At 43.0% G+C, this 17,726-nt stretch overlaps 1 protein-coding gene across 4 annotated transcripts in view; it reads right to left on the bottom strand.

Annotated features, from left to right (window-relative positions):
- The window catches only part of KCNJ16 (potassium inwardly rectifying channel subfamily J member 16), a 52,858-nt gene that overhangs the window by 17,302 nt on the left and 17,830 nt on the right, over positions 1–17,726 (bottom strand). The window contains exons 2-3 of one of the 4 annotated variants that reach the window (XM_059998593.1): positions 13,075–13,298; positions 8,713–8,942 (exon numbers count right to left, since the gene is read on the bottom strand). The gene's annotated coding sequence lies outside the window, so the exon portion shown is untranslated. Of the gene's footprint in view, positions 1–8,712; positions 9,407–13,074; positions 13,299–17,726 lie in introns of those variants that run through there. The other 3 variants (XM_059998596.1, XM_059998594.1, XM_059998595.1) reach the window with 3 other exon arrangements.

The following is a 17,726-nucleotide window of genomic DNA, read 5'->3' as shown; positions in this document are numbered from 1 at the left end:
ACAGTCAACAGAGGAGACACAACAGTACAAGGAGATACTTGTTCTGTTCATCATTCGGACTTGATTACATGACACCAAAATCTTGTGAACGTCACTCCCCAGAACCAACCAAGAGCTTCCGTTTGCTTCTTGGGTTCTCGGTCCATGGTTGCCTTGCCAATGGGAACACAATATCTACGCCTGTGTCATCAAGCAAAGCTGGGGTCCACCTCCTGTCCCCCGACCTCCATCCTTGTCATTTGAATCAAAGAACACTCTTCGTAATGAAGCAACACGTAAGGATTTTTGAGCTTATCCATCTGTAGGATGTGCTCCCCGGCCGGCTCCTTTTGCCAAGGAGACTTTACTGTCAGTTCAACAGAGCAGCACTAATCAAAATCTCGATTATCTAAAAAGTGATGGCTCAGCGGCCAGAAAGTACCTCCAAGTAGTTCAGAATGACGCGGCCCGGGAGGTCCAGCCCATAGGCGACCTGTGATGCTAATCAAGGCGTCTCTCTGTGCTCCCAGCCCACACTGCTAGTGGCAGCTGCCCCTCCGTCCAGCTGGGTCTCTTCTCTCAGTGCCTGAGTTCTGTGTCACTCTCCCCTAATTTTAGCAAAAAACCTGAAATGCTTGTTTTATTTTACCTTTTTTTTTTTTTGCTTTGCAAATTAACAAACTAAAACTTAGAGAAAAGAAGTTGTTCACTATCTATCACAGAGGTGGAAAGTGAAAGAACCAGGATTGCAATCCAGGTCTCTATAACTAGATTCTAAATGGTGCATAAAAGTTAATATCCGGCTTCCCTGGTGGCGCAGTGGTTGAGAGTCCGCCTGCCGATGCAGGGGACACAGGTACGTGCCCTGGTCCGGGAGGATCCTACATGCCGCGGAGCGGCTGGGCCCGTGAGCCATGGCCGCTGAGCCTGCGCGTCCGGAGCCTGTGCTCCGCAGTGGGAGAGGCCACAGCAGTGAGAGGCTTGCGTACCGCAAAAAAAAAAAAAAAGTTAATGTCATCCTCTTGGATGTACATATCTTTTGTAGAAAAGGCTTGAACCAGGTTTTCTAGAATTAAGGAGATTGTACGCTATTCCCTAACTTTAAATATGCAGGTTGTGGGAAAATATCTCAGCATCTGTGGTTGTTTTCAAGCTTTCCTGAGATACGTCTACCCACTCTACTGATAAGATCGGCCCATGATGTGCCACCAGTGTGGGTACACCAGTACCCACAAGCCCCAGTGACTGTCAACCAGCAAAACCACTGGATTGAACCACTCAGAACCTAAAGAAGGTCAGCAAAGAAAGAGGCCAGAGGAAGCCCAGGCCTGGGGTGGGAGTGGGGTGATGCTATCAAAGAAGGCGAATTGGGCGATGCCTCTACACGGAGCCGAACGTTTCCAGTTGTGAGATTACACGGCCCATGGGTGGGTGGCAGGGAAGGTCTGTTGCCTTTGGACGCCCTTTGGAATTAAGCCAAAGTGTTTGAATACAAAGGGAAAAACAACCCAGTGTGGATGATGTCACAGAGCATCCTGAGGAAAGCAGCAAAAGGATAAAGCTTCCTACTGCTTGGATCCAAAGAACACAGACTTATTTTGGCATTAATTTCTTCTGCAGCCAGAAGTGTGATTCTTATGGAAGGATTAGCCCTAATCGTAAACGGCCAGTACTGAGGAGGATGTGTGTATGTGTGTGTGTGGTTCTTGATCAGTAAATCAGAGAACTAGCCTTCCCAGCCCTCCTGCACATGTTTTAGGGAGTTTATGAATCCCTGTCACTAGGCAAAGGCCATTTTCCCTGAGGTTCACAGGACATTGGCGTGCTCTCCTCAAGAACACTAAAACCGTGATCAGAAATCTGCCATGTCATACAAGAGCAGTGGTTAGTAAACCCAGAAAAATTCAGAGTAGAGAAGAGGGACCCAAAACTGAAAGGGCTTTAGGTCAGTGGCAGGCTAGTATCAGTAAAGTAAAGAGAGATTCATTTTGCTGAATTTCTTAGGTGACAAAGGAGGGTCTGTCTGTCAGCTCAAGCCACAGATGAAAGAATACCTATGCACGGTAAAGGTTTTAAAATTTTCTGTCCATTATGATGTTTCGACATCCTAAAAGGAAAACAAAAACAAAGACATATTCTGGCTGGAGAGAGACTGCCCTCCTCAGGGCTAGCCAGTCCTTAGAGATAAAAGAAGACCCAGCCCGGGGCATGCTTTAGACATACAAACTAACTCATCCAGGGCCACATCTCCTCCAGGTGGCTGTACACCCAAGAAGGAAATATTCTTCTGCCCCCATCATCCCAGGGCCAGGCATCAAGCAACCAGGAACAACCCAGAGTTCTCCAGAATCATTCAAACTAACCACAGCTAAGCTATTCATCCTGCCCTGCTTTGAGTTTCTCACGCAAACCCCGACAGAAGCCAGCTGTGACTTGACCTCCCCTCTGCTGCTGTCTTCTGCCTCTGGACCACCCCGGTGTCTTTCCCACGTGGTCCTGTGCCACATCTCCCGTCTCAAGGACGTTTGAGGATAATACTCCGGATTTTTTTCTGAGCCTCGATGCTGTCTGCTGTCATGGCCACACCTGACTATCTCATAAAAGAATACAGAGCAACCCAAGGTTGGGATGAGAAAAAACACATTTCTGTCTTCATTGCAAAAGAAACGCCCCAAGGGTGATGAACACATTGTCATTACAATTCAGCATTTTTTAGATGCAAGGGAGGGAGTGCCTTCTTCCGCTTTGGAGGGACACCTCGGAACACTGTAGCTGGAGGACCGCCGTATTCTGAGCCTCGCAGCCTCGGGAGATCATTGCTAAGGCTGACCCAGCAGCTGGCTGCGGAACATGGCTGGCTGTGCTCACGGCTTCTCGCTCTGCAGCCTGTGGGCTGGGGGAGCCGACTGGATCACCTCAATGGCTGGGAGCATGCATTTAGGGAGAATCCGGTAATGCCTTTCTAGGTGCCAAATCTGATGTGTGTGGACTGATAGGCAATAGAACGGCCAGACCTCTAAGGTCAAAGGCCAAGGATTTCGGGTTGCCCACTGGAGAGGGGTGCTGGCTGTGCCTTGGAAGCAGGTCCACCTATGATTGTGGAAGGACGGGAATTCAGTTGAGCTGACAGAGGACAGCATGGGGAGAAAAGACTCCTAGGGCTTTTGTGAATCAGTGTTACAGCCCCGTAGTGAGAGGCCGAGGGCCGAGCAGGAAGGGGAAACACAGAGGTGGGGAGTTCAAGAGAGGGGAGTGGGGGCAGCAGGGAGACACCCGGGCAGGAGAGCGACCACATCAAAGAGGTGTGGCCAGAAAGAACTGAGCCTGTGTGTGGAGCTGGGCTGTAGGGTCATCGGGAATCCAGACACAGGGAGGATAATAAGGGCTGCATATACCCGTCAGCCTGAAAAGAAACATTTCTTAGGTGCCAGCACTTCACATCCATGAACTTGTTTAATTTTCTCCCAAATCCTGAGAACAAGGTATCAATATCATCACCATTTGAAGGGTGAAGAATTTTTAAAAATTCATTTTATTGGGGTGTAGTTGATTTACAATGTTGTGTTAGTTTCAGGTGTACAGCAAAGTCAATCAGTTGTACATATACACATACCCACTCTTTTTTAGATTCTTTTCCCATATAGGTCATTACAGAGTATTGAGTAGAGTTTCCTGTGCTGTACAGTAGGTCCTTATTAGTGATCTATTTTAAATATAGTAGTGTGTATACGGGAGGGATAAATTGAGAGATTGGGATATATATATATATATTCTTTTTTATATTCTTTTCCATTATGGTTTATCACAAGATGTTGAATGTAGTTCCCCGTGCTACACAGTAGGACCTTGTTGTTTATCCATCCTCTATATAATAGTTTGCAAGGGATGAAGAATTAAAGCTTAACTAGTTTGGTAGATTTATCTGGGGTCACACAGATAGTAAAGAGTTGGGGGGAAAGGACTATAAGAAATTCATCTCCTCCCATAGCTAAAGTTTTAACCCTTAATGAGGAGAGGACCTGCTGGAAGCAGAATCCGTGCGTAGGTGGGGTTTTTTTGTTGTTGTTGTTAAGGACCTAGAATATCCAAAGCGAACTTGAGAAACATAAACTTGGAAGTCTTATGTTATGCTACATAATTTCAAGATGAACTGTAACATGTGGTGATCAAATAATTACTTTACTGGCACAAAGGTCAATAAATGGGTTAAATTAACAGAATAGAGAGCTAAGAAATTGATATATACTTATATGTCTATTTTTTTCGACAAACACATGAAAATCCAATGGGAGAAAAAACAGTCAACAAATGGTGTTGGAAAAACTTGATATCCCTAGAGAAAACGATATACCTAGTCCCCTACCCTACACTGAACACAAATATTAACTTGAGATCTATTATAGACTTAAATATAAATAGAAAAACTACACAGCTTTTAGAGAAAAATATAGGAGAAAATCTTTGTGAGTTGGGTGTAAGCAAAGGGTTCTTAGGACACAGGAATCAAAACCATGAAACACAAAACATGATAGTTAGATTTCCCCAAAACTAAATATTTCTCCTCATTAAAAGTGGACCTGATCTCAGCCAAAAAAAAAAAAAAAGAAAAGAAAAGAGGAACCCCAGTCACCAGGGGGGCTGGGGCACGAGTTCAGAGCAGCAGTCACGGCAGGAGGTTCCGGCTGAGTCCTTTGGGATGTGTTCCGGAGCCACTCAGGTGCCCCAGGGATTGACCCACCTCAGAACCGGCAGCAGAGGGGCGTGCATGTGGGGTACAGTCCCCTAAGCCCTAGGTAGGGACTGGGAAAATTCACAGCAGGGAAATCTAGGCAGATGATTCCACTAAACGCGGATCAATGTCAAGCTCAGAAGGCCAGCGGAGAGGAGCAGTGGGGGGGGGGGGGGGGGAGCGGGGCGGTGGCCACTGAGCTGAAAAAAATCTAACTTTCCCAGAAAATCAAGGCCAAGAGTCTTGAAAAACTAGTTTTTCATCCACACACAACTCCCCATGAAAGTAATAAAAGTTTGTTTAATTGGAGAGATTCCATATCTGAAGATAATGTTCAATTCTGGGTATTTTGCTTTTCGGGAGAAGTTACTATAATAGTGAAAACTAAGAACTGAAGGAGGAGATACTCAAGAAAGTATCCACTCGTGTATTCAAAACCCTACTGAGCACCAACGATCGTCCCCGAACTTGAACTAGATGTGCTGAGATAATGAAAACATGACCCTGCTCAAGGAGTTCACACCCAGACGTGCAGAGAGGGGACATCTAAATTTGTGCAGTAGAGAAAGGGACCCTGCTGGGTGATGCCACAGAGGTGTGGACCAGGATCTGTGTATGGAGTTTACAGGGGAGTGGAGTTAATCTCTGTATGGAGAAGAATGTTTTTATTGTTAGTGTCTCTAACGATCTGGTGACGATGAAGACTATTGACTCAGAATCTGGAGGACCAGCTTGCAGGATATATAGAGAAGAATGTCCTGAATTTGTTAGGAGGTTGAGCTAAGTAATTCTGAAGGCTTCTTTTTATACAAAGATTGAAAGGTTTTATGTTATTTTTCATTAACCACTAAATAGCATTTCCTCCAATTTTATGAAATGAACAATGGTGAAAGATTGTCCAAGAGGATTAAAAAATAAAGTGTCAGAAAGACCTCATCTTCTCGTTAAAGCAAAAACACTTGGGTCTGCTTTTTAATTTTAATAATTGTGAGCCACATTTTCATGCCGAGAGAAAAGCTCACACTGACCCATGTTCTGGTATTATTTGTGCCTTTGTTCATTGCATCAACGTTGTATTTTAGTTGATCTGCTTTTATTTTCATTTTGTATTTCTGTGTATGTCCTAAATTAAAAGAAAAAAAAAATCTCGGGCAGGATCATGGATTTTCTTAAGAGAAAAATTAGGGAAAGCCCAGAATAATGGCTGACAGGGAAGTTTCCAAGGGCCAGAGATGCTTCCGGATCGGCTACTCTTGTGTTCCAGGCTGTCCCTGAATCCCACTGTGAGGTCAGACATACTATTCCTTGCAGGTGAGCCAAATTCAGGTTTTGATGGTCTGGGTCTCAGAAAGGTCTTATCAGGTTCTCTTCACAACCTGTTATTCCATTTTTATTATTTACATAATGCAAACAAAATAGTACCTTAACCTACATCATTTATGTTTGATTTTTGGAGGCAGACTGATTTCTGTTGGAATCTCATGTCTACCACTTACCTATGTGAATTCCAACCAGTTATTTTACGTTTTTGATCCCCGTCCCTTTAAAAGGGTAATTAAGAGAATGAAATCAGATAGCATTATAAAATGGTAGATGTCCCATAAATGTCAGTAGTTTTCACCTGGACAAAACCAGGAACTTTGCCTTGGCTGACTTGAAGCAGCCATGGTGAACGTGATGGGGCAGATGTTCTGACTTTTTAAAAGATCAGAATGTGAAATGACTGATTTGTCTTTATTAGACCGCGTACGCACAAAAGCACGCCCTCGGCCTGGACTCGCTTCTTGACCCTCATCACCCTGATGCCAGCCCATCCCACATACCTTCCTGGACCTCGGCCGCATCGCTGGGGAGATTGGCCTCATCAGAGAGGCGAGGTCCAGGGATGGAATGTGGGTGTCTGGAAGCTGAAAGTGGAAGACTGCTGCTCAGAAAACCATGTCAGAAGCGGGTCAAATTCTAGAGAAGCCCATAGTATGTGATAAAAAAGCAGATCAGTGGTTTCTCGGGGCTAGAGGTGAGGGAAAGAAGCTGACAGCAAAAGGGCATGAGGACCTTTCTGGTGTGATGGAAGTGATGTGTATCTTTATTGTGGTGTTGGTTACATGCCTTATACACTTGTCAAAGTCCATCAAACTGTACACTTAAAATGTTTGAGTTTTATTGTATGTAAACTATACCTTAATACAGCTAATAAGAAAGACAAAAAAAAAAAAAAAAGAAGAAGAAGAGGGTCAAGGCTGGTGTAAGTTGCCAGAGCTACCTCTGATATCATGAGTTTTCCGTCATCCTAATTGCAAAAGTGCAACGGACACGTATGTTCTCAAACCTGAGAACAAGATGTACGTTCCCTGGAGTCGAGCCATTTGAGATATTACTTTAAGCTTAGCTATTAACCGACGATCACCGTCTGTATCGGCGTTTCCCTCCTCTCTAAAATGGAGCTAATAAGAATTGTCTCCATTGAGTGTGTGCTCACTGTGTGCCAGGTACCACATCGAGGGAGATTAAATCGAAGGAGATTAAATGATATCTAAGAGAGCGAGATTATGAAAGGCTTTTGAAAAGACGGCAGAGAGAAGCTAAGTCACTTGGGAAGGTCACGCTGGTGTAAGCAGCCCATGTGAACTCCAGCTTCAGGATTACGGGCTTTCAGAACCTCTAGGGATGTTCCCCTAGCTCCCTGGGAATTCTCCAAATGATTTCAAGGCTCATGGGAAGTTAAAGAAGGAGGGGGAAGGGCTTTTAAAAAGAAAAGCTTAAATAAATATGGTATTTGCTACGTTTCTGGTATGTACTTTTCTTGTCTATTTTGTTAATGACTTTTTAAAATTATGAATAAGCTTCAAATTTTATTTAATGAGCTTTCTGCATCTACTGGATACATCATACTGAGAAGATCACTTTTTTCCTTGAATGTGTTCATATATTACCTGTATCGATAGATTTTTCTAATGTATATTATCCTTACATTCTTGGGTAGACGTAACCACTGGCAGATTTAATTTGCAATTTCTAAAGTTTCTTTTATTATATAGCAAAATTTAAATTGGCCTATAATCTTAATGTTTTGTGTTTAATCTTTGTTTGTTTTAGGCATTACAATTAAACTAGCCTTGTAAACTGCAAAAAAAAAAAAAAAAAGAAAGAAAAGCTTAAAGAGTTTCGTAAATAAGACGTATTTATGGTTAAACCCACGGCCCTGCATCTATGCAATGTTGGAATTTCCAGGTAGACAAGTTGGATTATCTCAACCTCTGCTCCTTTCACCAGAGAAATGAACTCTCAAGCCATGGGGTGTTAACCGATGTTAATGACTCCCTGGCAACGCCCCAGATTGCAAACCAAAAGACAGTGAGTAGAAGAAAAACATTAAAAGTTAAAAAGCCCAGTGCTTTTCCACCTAATCAGACGTCAAAGCCTGAGGAGTTCACTATTTACTGAAGTTACCTTTTAGCAGTTTTTCTTTTCTAACGCGTCTTCACAGTATTTCTGTCTATATTTTTAGTTGTCAAGACGTCATTAATGACAGGTCAATGACAGCACTTCTTATCACACAGTTTCAGATCTTCAGTGCCACTTTGTTGCCACTTTGGAACAGTGGAAGAGTGACGAAGACACACAAAAGGAGGGTTTGATGAATGACTATTTCCACAGGAAATTAAAGACTCATCCTTTTCCACATTGCCCCACGGCATCAATAAGTCACGTTCGGTTGGATAAGTCATCATGCTTTTAAGTCTGTCTCTCTGTTTCTAATGGTTACTTCCCTGATCTATAAAAGGCACTTGCATTCTTCATCTGTTCGATTCAGCACTCCCCAGAGATTATATGAAGGAAAGAAAGACTATTCCCAGCCATAGACCGTACAGCAATCAATCACACTATGTAGCCCAAGGAAGCATCATAAGGGTCCTACTAGCAGGCATACGCCCAAAAAAGGTCGAGCAAGAGAGCAATGCTTTCAGGCTTGGATCACTTAGTAACCCACTAGATGGTCTCACCTTAGTTACGGATGATGAAGTTCAGCTCAGACCCCCGTGTCCTTTGCGTCGTGTAAGAGCACGGCAACTGGACGTCCAGGGCTCCTTTCTCTCTGCTCCTCCGAGCTCGCTCTCAAGCTGTCAGCACCCACCGCCATGGAGATGAGAAAACCCACGGGAGAATCTCGCTCTTCTTTGCCTTTCCGGACACATTCACCACATACAAAGGCCGCTGAGATCTCCGCTTGCCTCTAGAGAATCAACACTTTCTTTAACTTGTTCCCATGCCTACCCGTAGGAGATAGTCTTGCCAGTGGTGGCTTCCAGAAAACAAGAATCAGGAAGAAAGAGCCTCCCTTCCTGCCCATCTATACCTTTGTTTTTTGAACTTATTCAACAAGGCCCTCCCCAAATCACAAAATGGCCGAAAGTTGCCCCTAAACTTCTCACCGTCCCAGAGGCTGGATTTTTTTTCTCACTAACACCTCCAGGACTTGAACAACGTCTTCCAAGTGTGTTCTTCTTAAGTGTAGGTGCCCTAGACTGTCACTGTAAAGATTTTTCTCTGCAAACACACCCTGTCTATGTAATCGTACAACTAAGGTGAACAGTATTTCATTTGGGTTCCGAGGAAATGTGTGCCCCTTGAAGACCACTGACAAGCCCAGTAGTGGTTTCAAGGACAAGGTTTAGATATTTTTCTGAGAAGCCCGTTTCATTTTCTGGCTTGTTTGTTCTAAGTTTGGGATATGGGAGAGAATAAGTTTCTTACTCAATATCCACTTTTCACCTATTGGGAAGTCTTATAATTTGGAATGAACTGGTCATGAAAATGTGGACATTTCTAAGAAATTGATTGGATGCTGGTACCAATTACTAAGATGATGAAACCAGGAGAGAAGGAATTTTGAAGTGGGGAACTCAGTGGTTGAGGTTTTATTGTGGTTAACTGGATGAGCCAGTGTAGGAGACTGAAAAGGAGAATTTCTTCAAGTAGAGAGAAAACCACGAGATGTGGCAGGAGGTGAAGAAAAGATGGCAAGAAAAAGGGAGTGATCCTCTGTGTCGGAGATTAAGGAGAGGTCAAGATGAGGACTAAGAACTAACTGTTGGATGTGGCCATGTGACGTCACCGGCGGCTTGACGAGAGATGTCTCAGTAGAGCTCTGGAGACAAATGCCTGATTAGATCAGGAACAAGTGGGAACAGGGTGAGAGGAAGTGGAGAAAACATGTATCCCCTTTGTAAGGAGTCCTGCTGTCAAATGGAGTAGAAAAATGGGCTGATGGATGGGAAGGAATATGGGGCTCAAGGGGGGTTTATTTCTCAGGGAGGCAGTTTTTTGTTTTGCTTTAATATGAGGGATGTACGGTTTGTCATGGAAGATTTTGCCAACTTCTTAATTTTATTTTTTTTTTACGGTACGCGGGCCTCTCACTGTTGTGGCCTCTCCCGTTGCGGAGCACAGGCTCTGGACACTCAGGCTCAGCGGCCATGGCTCACGGGCCCAGCCGCTCCGCAGCATGTGGGATCTTCCCGGACCGGGGCACGAACCCGCGTCCCCTGCATCGTCAGGCGGACTCTCAACCACTGTGCCACCATGGAAGCCCTTCTTAACTTTTAAATTAAGTAAATGTCCTACAAGGATTCTTGTGTGTCGTTTTTATTAAAAATAAGTACTTCTTTTGGGAGACTTGAAGAAGGTATCCTGTTTGGTCTCCTGGTTTCATTACAAAATCATGAGGAGCGCGTGGAATACTTGTATTGGACCAACAGCTGTGTCTGCTTTGTGCATGTTATGTTACCAACCACCAATTTAACTAACTGGGTGAAAAGCGAATAATCAACTTTCTAAAAATCATTTTGTCTCCCATTTTTTTCCTACATTATGCAAAATACTTGGCTTAATTTCATCGTAAATAAAACATTGTTTCTGTAATTGTGTAGAACAACATAAACTATAGAAGATATAAAACCCATACTAATAACTTCTCAGTACACATTAAAATAATCCTAACTTTAATCTACAAATTAATCATAGCCTACTCCTAAACTACTTGTTCACCTATAACATTGCCTGGTGTACAGTTTATGCTTAATAGTTATTTCTTGAAAAAAAAAAGAATGAATGAATGAGTGAGTGAATAACAAGTACTAAAGAAATCTGCTATTATCACCATTTTCCTTAAGAGTTATATTCGTTTTCAGACTACGTTATGAATCTGAGTTCTTTCTAAACCATTCAGATTTGTGAGAAGAGCAAATAAAATATGAGACATATCAGTTGAGAATCTACTTAATGACAGACTGATATGTTAATGAGAGACTCGTTAACAGGTGTAGTCGCACATGCACAGAGTTTTCTGCAGCTTTTATAGTACAGTTGAGGAGGGGCATACATTGTCCTCAACAGAATCACTTTAAATGCACAGGATACCCTAGACCTGGGATGTTCAGCCTTGGTATTTGGGGCCAGATAATTCTTTTTTGTGGATGTTCTGGGCTTATAGGGTGTTTAGCAACAACCCTAAACTCTTCCCACGAGATGCCACATAACCCCAACCCCCATACTGACAGCCAGCAATGTGTCCAGACACTGTCAAATGTCCCCTGGGTGACAAAATCACCCCTGGTTGAGAACTGCTCTCCTAGCCTCAAAGAACCAGGTAGATGAGTTTTACTCTCGGTTAGTGGAATCCATAATAGAATATGTAATACGTAAATATGATTTCTTTCCTAAAACACGATAAAGGTGGATCCTTTAAGGAGAAGATACACATGTAAAATGTGTATAAAAGGATGCAGTGTTTGGAACTCGATGTTAACACAGCTCTGTGCTTAGGAAAATATACATTCATAAGAAGGCTGGACTTCAGGAAAACAGGTAGAGAGAAAGCACATTTCCATTGAGGCATTAAGTGTCTGCGTTGGTTTTTCAGAGAATCGCGTTAAGATGGGTTCAATTTCTTATCTTTAAAGTGCGAGGCAACATGGTGATTACGAACTGCGGTGGGAGACACTCTGCTGATTAGAAGCCTGACTCTCGCGGTGCCTCGGTAAAAGAATGATAATAAGAACACCTATTCGGTATAGCTCTCAGCAGAAGCAATAAATGAATATTCGTAAAGCACTTATAAAAGCATCAGACAATAATACTTGCCCTTTCAACGCCGTTAAATAACAGTCTGATGGGAGAACACAAAGAGACACACATGTGGGCTGGAGGATGATTTCTGGGTGGCGAAAAGTCAAACGAAAAATGGAAAACACTGGAAGATCTTACATGGCCGAAGGAACGGGCAAAGTGTCAGGTAAAGTGTGTAAAATGGAAGGCATCGCGCTTAGGGAGAAACTATATGACTATTCTTATGGTGATCTATAAGATAATCTAACTGGCTAATTTAATAGAGTAATTTGAAATAGAAAAAAAAAAGTTAGACCTTTCTATGGTACACTGTAGACACTAGGTAATGGACAGAATTGTTTATGTTAACATAATTTTCCATACTTAAGGGGAAATTCTAAGTTGTTTGGTGTAGCCTTAGCCCCTGCTGAAACCGTGCCTTTGGATAGACCCAAACAAACTTCAGAGGAGCCACTCTTGCCGGCCGGAGGGCTTCCTGTTATTCCAACTGCCCGGTGACCATAGGCGACAGAGGAAGTATCTGAAGTTCTCACTGCGAAACAGGGCCTCTCCCGCCACTTACGAAAGTCTCTCCCGCTACCTATGTTCCTAAGCTGTGGGAAACTTACTGACTTATTTTCCTCTCTTTGGCCAAACTGTGCCAAAGTGGAGTGGACAATCTTAATAGATGTCCAAATGTGGACTCAGAAATCAATCAGTGGTCAATTGGTTAGCGTGGGCTTCCTCTCAAATGAGCGATCAGTGTTCCATTTTAAAGCTTATCAAAAAGGCATCATAAACATTTCTGCTTGGATCATTATTTTCTGAACTGGAATGAATCACTTCTCCGGCTGGTGGTTGTACCATCTACCGAATACACACATTACTGAGCAAAGACCCTGTGAGAATCGCCACAGTGGCCGTGTCTGTCACCTCAAAGGCTCAGAAGGGCACGAGCACAGCAAGACGTCCTTGCCTGAGCCCCGGTATGACAGCCCCTCAAGGTGGCCCTCGGTCTCTGCTGGGACATTTTCATTGACAGGGACCTCAGTGACCCTCACGTGTTCTGTTCCTATTTTATGATGACTCAACTCTCTCAATGAGGAAGTCCTTCCTTAAACTCAGATAAAAATGTCTTCCGTAGCTCTCACAGGATTTTCCTGTCCCCCTGCTGTCCCTCTGCAAAACAAGTCACGTCTTACTTCCAACAGCCAGTTCTTCAGACAAAAGAAGACCAGAATCTCCTAGTTACTTCTTACCTTCCAAGTCCCGGGCTTCACTTCCTCCAGGGAAAACCCTCCAAAGCCTCCTAGTTCCTGGTCTGCAGAGTGATGAGTTAACTTGTCACTTTGAAGGGTGCAGAGTGTTGGGACAAACGCTAAAACGATGAGTCACCGAGACAGCAGGTGTCAAACCAGGGCTGCTGGGACGCTTAGCTTATTCATAAGCAGTTGCGTGCTAGCAAATTTTCATCACGGGTTCTCTGAGGGAAAAAAAGGACTGATTGCAGAGTTTGCCAATTTCTTTTTTTTCCTTAATTTTTAATTAGAGTATAGTTGATTTACAATGTCATGTTAGTTTCTAGTGTGCAGCAAAGTGATTCAGTTATACATATACATATATCCACTCTTTTTCAGATCCTTTTCCCACATAGGTTATTACAGAATATTGAGTAGAGTTTCCTGTGCTATGCAGTAGGTCCTCATTAGCTATCTATTTTATACCTAGTGGTGTGTACATGTCAATCCCAAACTCCTAATTTATCCCCCCCCCACTTTTGCCTTTGGTATCCATAAGTTTGTTTTCTACATCTGTGACTCTATTTCTGTTTTGTAAAGAGTTTGCCAATTTCTATGGTATAAACGGACACCCTGGCTGATGTCCAGGCTCTGATGGGCTGTACCAGAACGTGGAGGTGGTAAGGGGTGAACAGCTGGCTCCTGGGAGCTGACACAAGTCTGCTCCCGCACACCCCTGGGTCACAAACCATGTTTTAGGATTTGCTCAATATCCTGATTCTTCTCTGATTCTCCCTTTTAAAATGCGACCTATCTTAATTCACAGTTATTGAGGTGCTGTTTGACCAGCCCAGAATCTGTCCAGATTCCACTCAAAATTCCACTTCAAAGATCCAATTTCATCAAAATTCAACTTCGCAACTACTGGGAATGAGAGTAGGGAGGTGAAGAAAGACAAAGTCACCGAAAGGGCCTCTAGCTTCTAACATTTAGGTCAGGAAAGAGAAAGCTGGTCTTTAGTGTCTGTACTGGAAAGAAAATTGGGCAAAGCTGATATACGTTAAACTATATATATATATATATATATATATCACTAAGCAATTCTTATATACCACGAAGTCTTAATTAAAGTTGTCATTTTTTTAATGGAATGAAAAAGAAACTGGCTTCAAAACGGCTGGCTTGTTGAGAGGGACAGTGCAAAAAATGATTTAAAGTTTTAAACGTTTCCCTGTGATTCAGTAAGCCTTTGTGAAGTCCTTCTCGTGCATTAAGGAAACTCTATGAAAATTCAACTTAAAACTCTGCAAATGAATACACTTCTTTTCATGGCTAGCCTTCTTCACTCTTGGATAGACTCTACTTTCTTCAAAGCCACGGGTATGCTTGTGATCGTTCTTTAGGGAATCCACGCTGCAGTTGTTACTTGTGAGTCATTTTTCCCCAACAGTGTAATTTACACCCTTCTTCTACTCATACTGAATGCAACTGGTGGAGACAAACCATGTTAGCGCCCAATAGGGGTTACAAGAAAAATTAAAGTGTTTATTTGGCTTGAAGGCGGGATCTAGGATGGGGCAAAGTATGAGAGAGCTGGAGTGGTGAGGGCCACATCTGGTAAGTCAGGTTCAAGAATTTCAGTTATTCTCAGGCAGGATTAAAGGGCTTTGATCAGGGAAGTAGGACAATCTGATTAGAATTTAAGAGCATGTGTTCTGGCAGCGGTGGTGAGAATGGATTGGCCAGACAACTAACAGGGAGGGAAGTGAGGAAGATATTGCATAACCTGGGGGAATAAAGCAAAGGGAACAGATTCAAGAGGTACTTGGGAGTCTGAATCCACAAGAAGCAGAAATCCATCAGGGAGGGAGGGAGGGAAAAGGGAAAGGAGTTGCAGAGTAAAGGGAAGGGTGGGAAGAGTCGAGTATGATTCCAAGGGAAGGATGGGTACGGCTGTAATCAGGTCAACAGGTGGGATGGCGAGAAACTGGTGATTTTATTTCTTGGTTCAATAAGGGGATGGTGGGTACAGAGACAGGATTAGAGACTGAAAGAGAGTTGAAAACATTTGAAATAGTCAACCGTAGGGAAGTTAAAAACTATGTTACGTGGGCCTGCACTGAGGGCTCGTCCTTAGGAACGTTTCCTCAAGAATCTGACGGAAGACGCGTATTCTGTAAATGTGTTCCAGGTGCTCCTCTTAGGTCTTCCCACTTCCACGTAATGATCTGTGCCTCTAATTTTTAGTGAAACTCCCCAAAGAAAACCAATGCGTTTTGATTTAAGAATTTCAACAGGGTAACTCATTCCATTCGTGGTTTCCAGATTGACCACTAAAGGGCCTTTATGACAAAAACAGTGAACTTCCCACAAAGACTTGTTCCGAAAACATTTGCTGGAGGGCTCCCCTTCCCCGGCCCCGCCCTCACACAAGCCCCTGACATCAACACGGGCACAGGAGCGAGTAAGCGATTGATACGTCCTGGTGTGGAAGTCCGAGATTTAGTCAGGGAACAAACCCCAGTGAAGTCATGTCTCGTTCAGGATTAAATGGCTAACTCGGATTCAGTGATCACATTAAGAAAAATGCATGTAAAAGGCCCAGGAATTTTTCCTTTGTTTGATTCACAAATTAAACTTGCACACGTCATGTCTGCAAAGCGAGCATTTCACCATGTCAGATGCTTTCTTTGACTGTAATAGGATGTAAGAGAAAATAAAGAACATGCTACTTTCTCCAGCTGGCTGGGTCGTGTACCTTACCGCACCCCTGGAATTACACATTTCAAATGTAGACTGCTCGACACTCTAAACAGGCAAGTTTATATCCAAAAACCTTAGCCAAGTTACTAGCTCTAAACTGCTCAACCTGTAGAGGCCACTGAAAACGCCGAGGCCAAAACATAGCCCTGCCTAATCCCAAAGCGTTCCAGGTCTGAGAGGTGTGGTTTTCGGTAGAGCAGAAAGTGTACATCAACTGAATTATGAAGACAATTGCCTTGATTCTCCATAGGATGTAATGCATATATTGTCAGATAGCCGTGTTTATCTGATACCTAATGTAATCTGAAAAACTAACAAGTTACCAGCAATTTCCAAATCTTTGTTCCAAATGTTCTCTGTTATCACATCAGACAAAAATGATTGTTCCTTTGGAAATATGAACCACTATTTTGATGTTATAATCATAGCCATTACTTACTGAATACATACTACATACGTATTAGTACGGAGGACTTTGGTAACAGTTTTACAGAAGTTATTTGTTTTCATTCTTAAGCTACCCATAAAATAGGTACTTACGTCCCTAGCAATTTTTAAATAAGATTTAAATATACTGATAGACTATCTCAAAGTCTTGTTATGAAAGAAGGTATCGGCAGGATTAGAATTGAAACCTTCTAAAACCAAATACCACATACTTCTCAGTTAATAAAGGCAAAATAGACTTCTCAAAGAAATAGAGCCAATTTGAACTAATTACAGATGATGTCATTCTCCAAAGAAAACAACCCCCCAAACCGGACTGCGTGCAGGAGACACAAGCAGTGAGACCTTTTCTGCGATGACCTGGAAAGAGGACTGACTATGACAAATTCCGAACTGTCATCAATCTGAAACAGGTCAAAGGAGTCTTGACCCAAGTTTGAACCACTTCTAACAGTTCGTCTGGCTTTCAAAATTATTGGCACTCCACGGAAGGTCCAGTGGCCCTAAATGACTGTCTAAACTTGGGCAGGGCTCATTTTGCTCTTTAAAAGTTTCTATATAGACATCAAATAAATACTGCAGAAATGAAGACCGCCTAAATGAGAACAAGCTGGGGCTATCATTCAGCGTTCGCTCTAAATGATAACTAGGCGGGGAGAGTGGGTAATAAATTTCAGCCTTGTCAGACCTACCAATTCAAACTGGCTTTAGTCACAAAAAGGAGGGTCGAAGTATTTGACCATTTTCCCTGCCTTTTCTGCCGGCTCTACTTCTCTGACTCATCACCTTACAGGCACCACAAAGCACCATGTGGATGGGTGCAGGCAGTTAAATATTCTGCCAGCCCTTTCTTTCAATCTAGATGGTGTCTGTATACAGTACATACTTTCACTAATTATTAGACGCTTACGTTCTTTCAACTTCTGCAACTTTCTCCGATTCACAGATGCAACACTGAGTATTCACTTGTGATGCAGACCACATTTTAGACCTTTTGGTATTATATAACCCCTGATATCCTAGCCCATAAATGAGGTTCTGCTTAAACAGGATAAGTAACCTAAATTCGCCTAAATTAAAACTCCTCCCCCCATCCCAGGCCATCATAGTACTTGACTTATTTATGTTATTCACTGTGTAGTCGATGCACCCAAGAGTCCCAAGGTAAATGTAAATATTACATGAGAGGGTACAATAAGGGGAAAGTGACTCTTCACATAGTACGGGATCCAGGATGATTCAAGGGAACAGGCAAACACCAAGCAAAGCAGCTCTCCCTGGAGAATAGCAGGAAAGTAAAGACCTACACGGGGCTAAAGCAAAGTACTAGACGTGCAACCAGTAGAAGAGAGGAAGTCAGAGCATCGGAAGGAGTGTGTGTGTGTGTGTGTGTGTGTGTGTGTGTGTGTGTGTGTGAACTGGGAGACAGGGTGAGGGCCAGAGTAGAAGGAAAACCCAAAATA

Source organism: Delphinus delphis, chromosome 19 (genome assembly GCF_949987515.2).
Source record: "Delphinus delphis chromosome 19, mDelDel1.2, whole genome shotgun sequence".
In the NCBI taxonomy this organism is placed as follows: Eukaryota; Metazoa; Chordata; class Mammalia; order Artiodactyla; family Delphinidae; genus Delphinus; species Delphinus delphis.
Note: the sequence above shows the minus strand (reverse complement) of the source record. Positions and strands in the feature narration are given on the sequence as shown.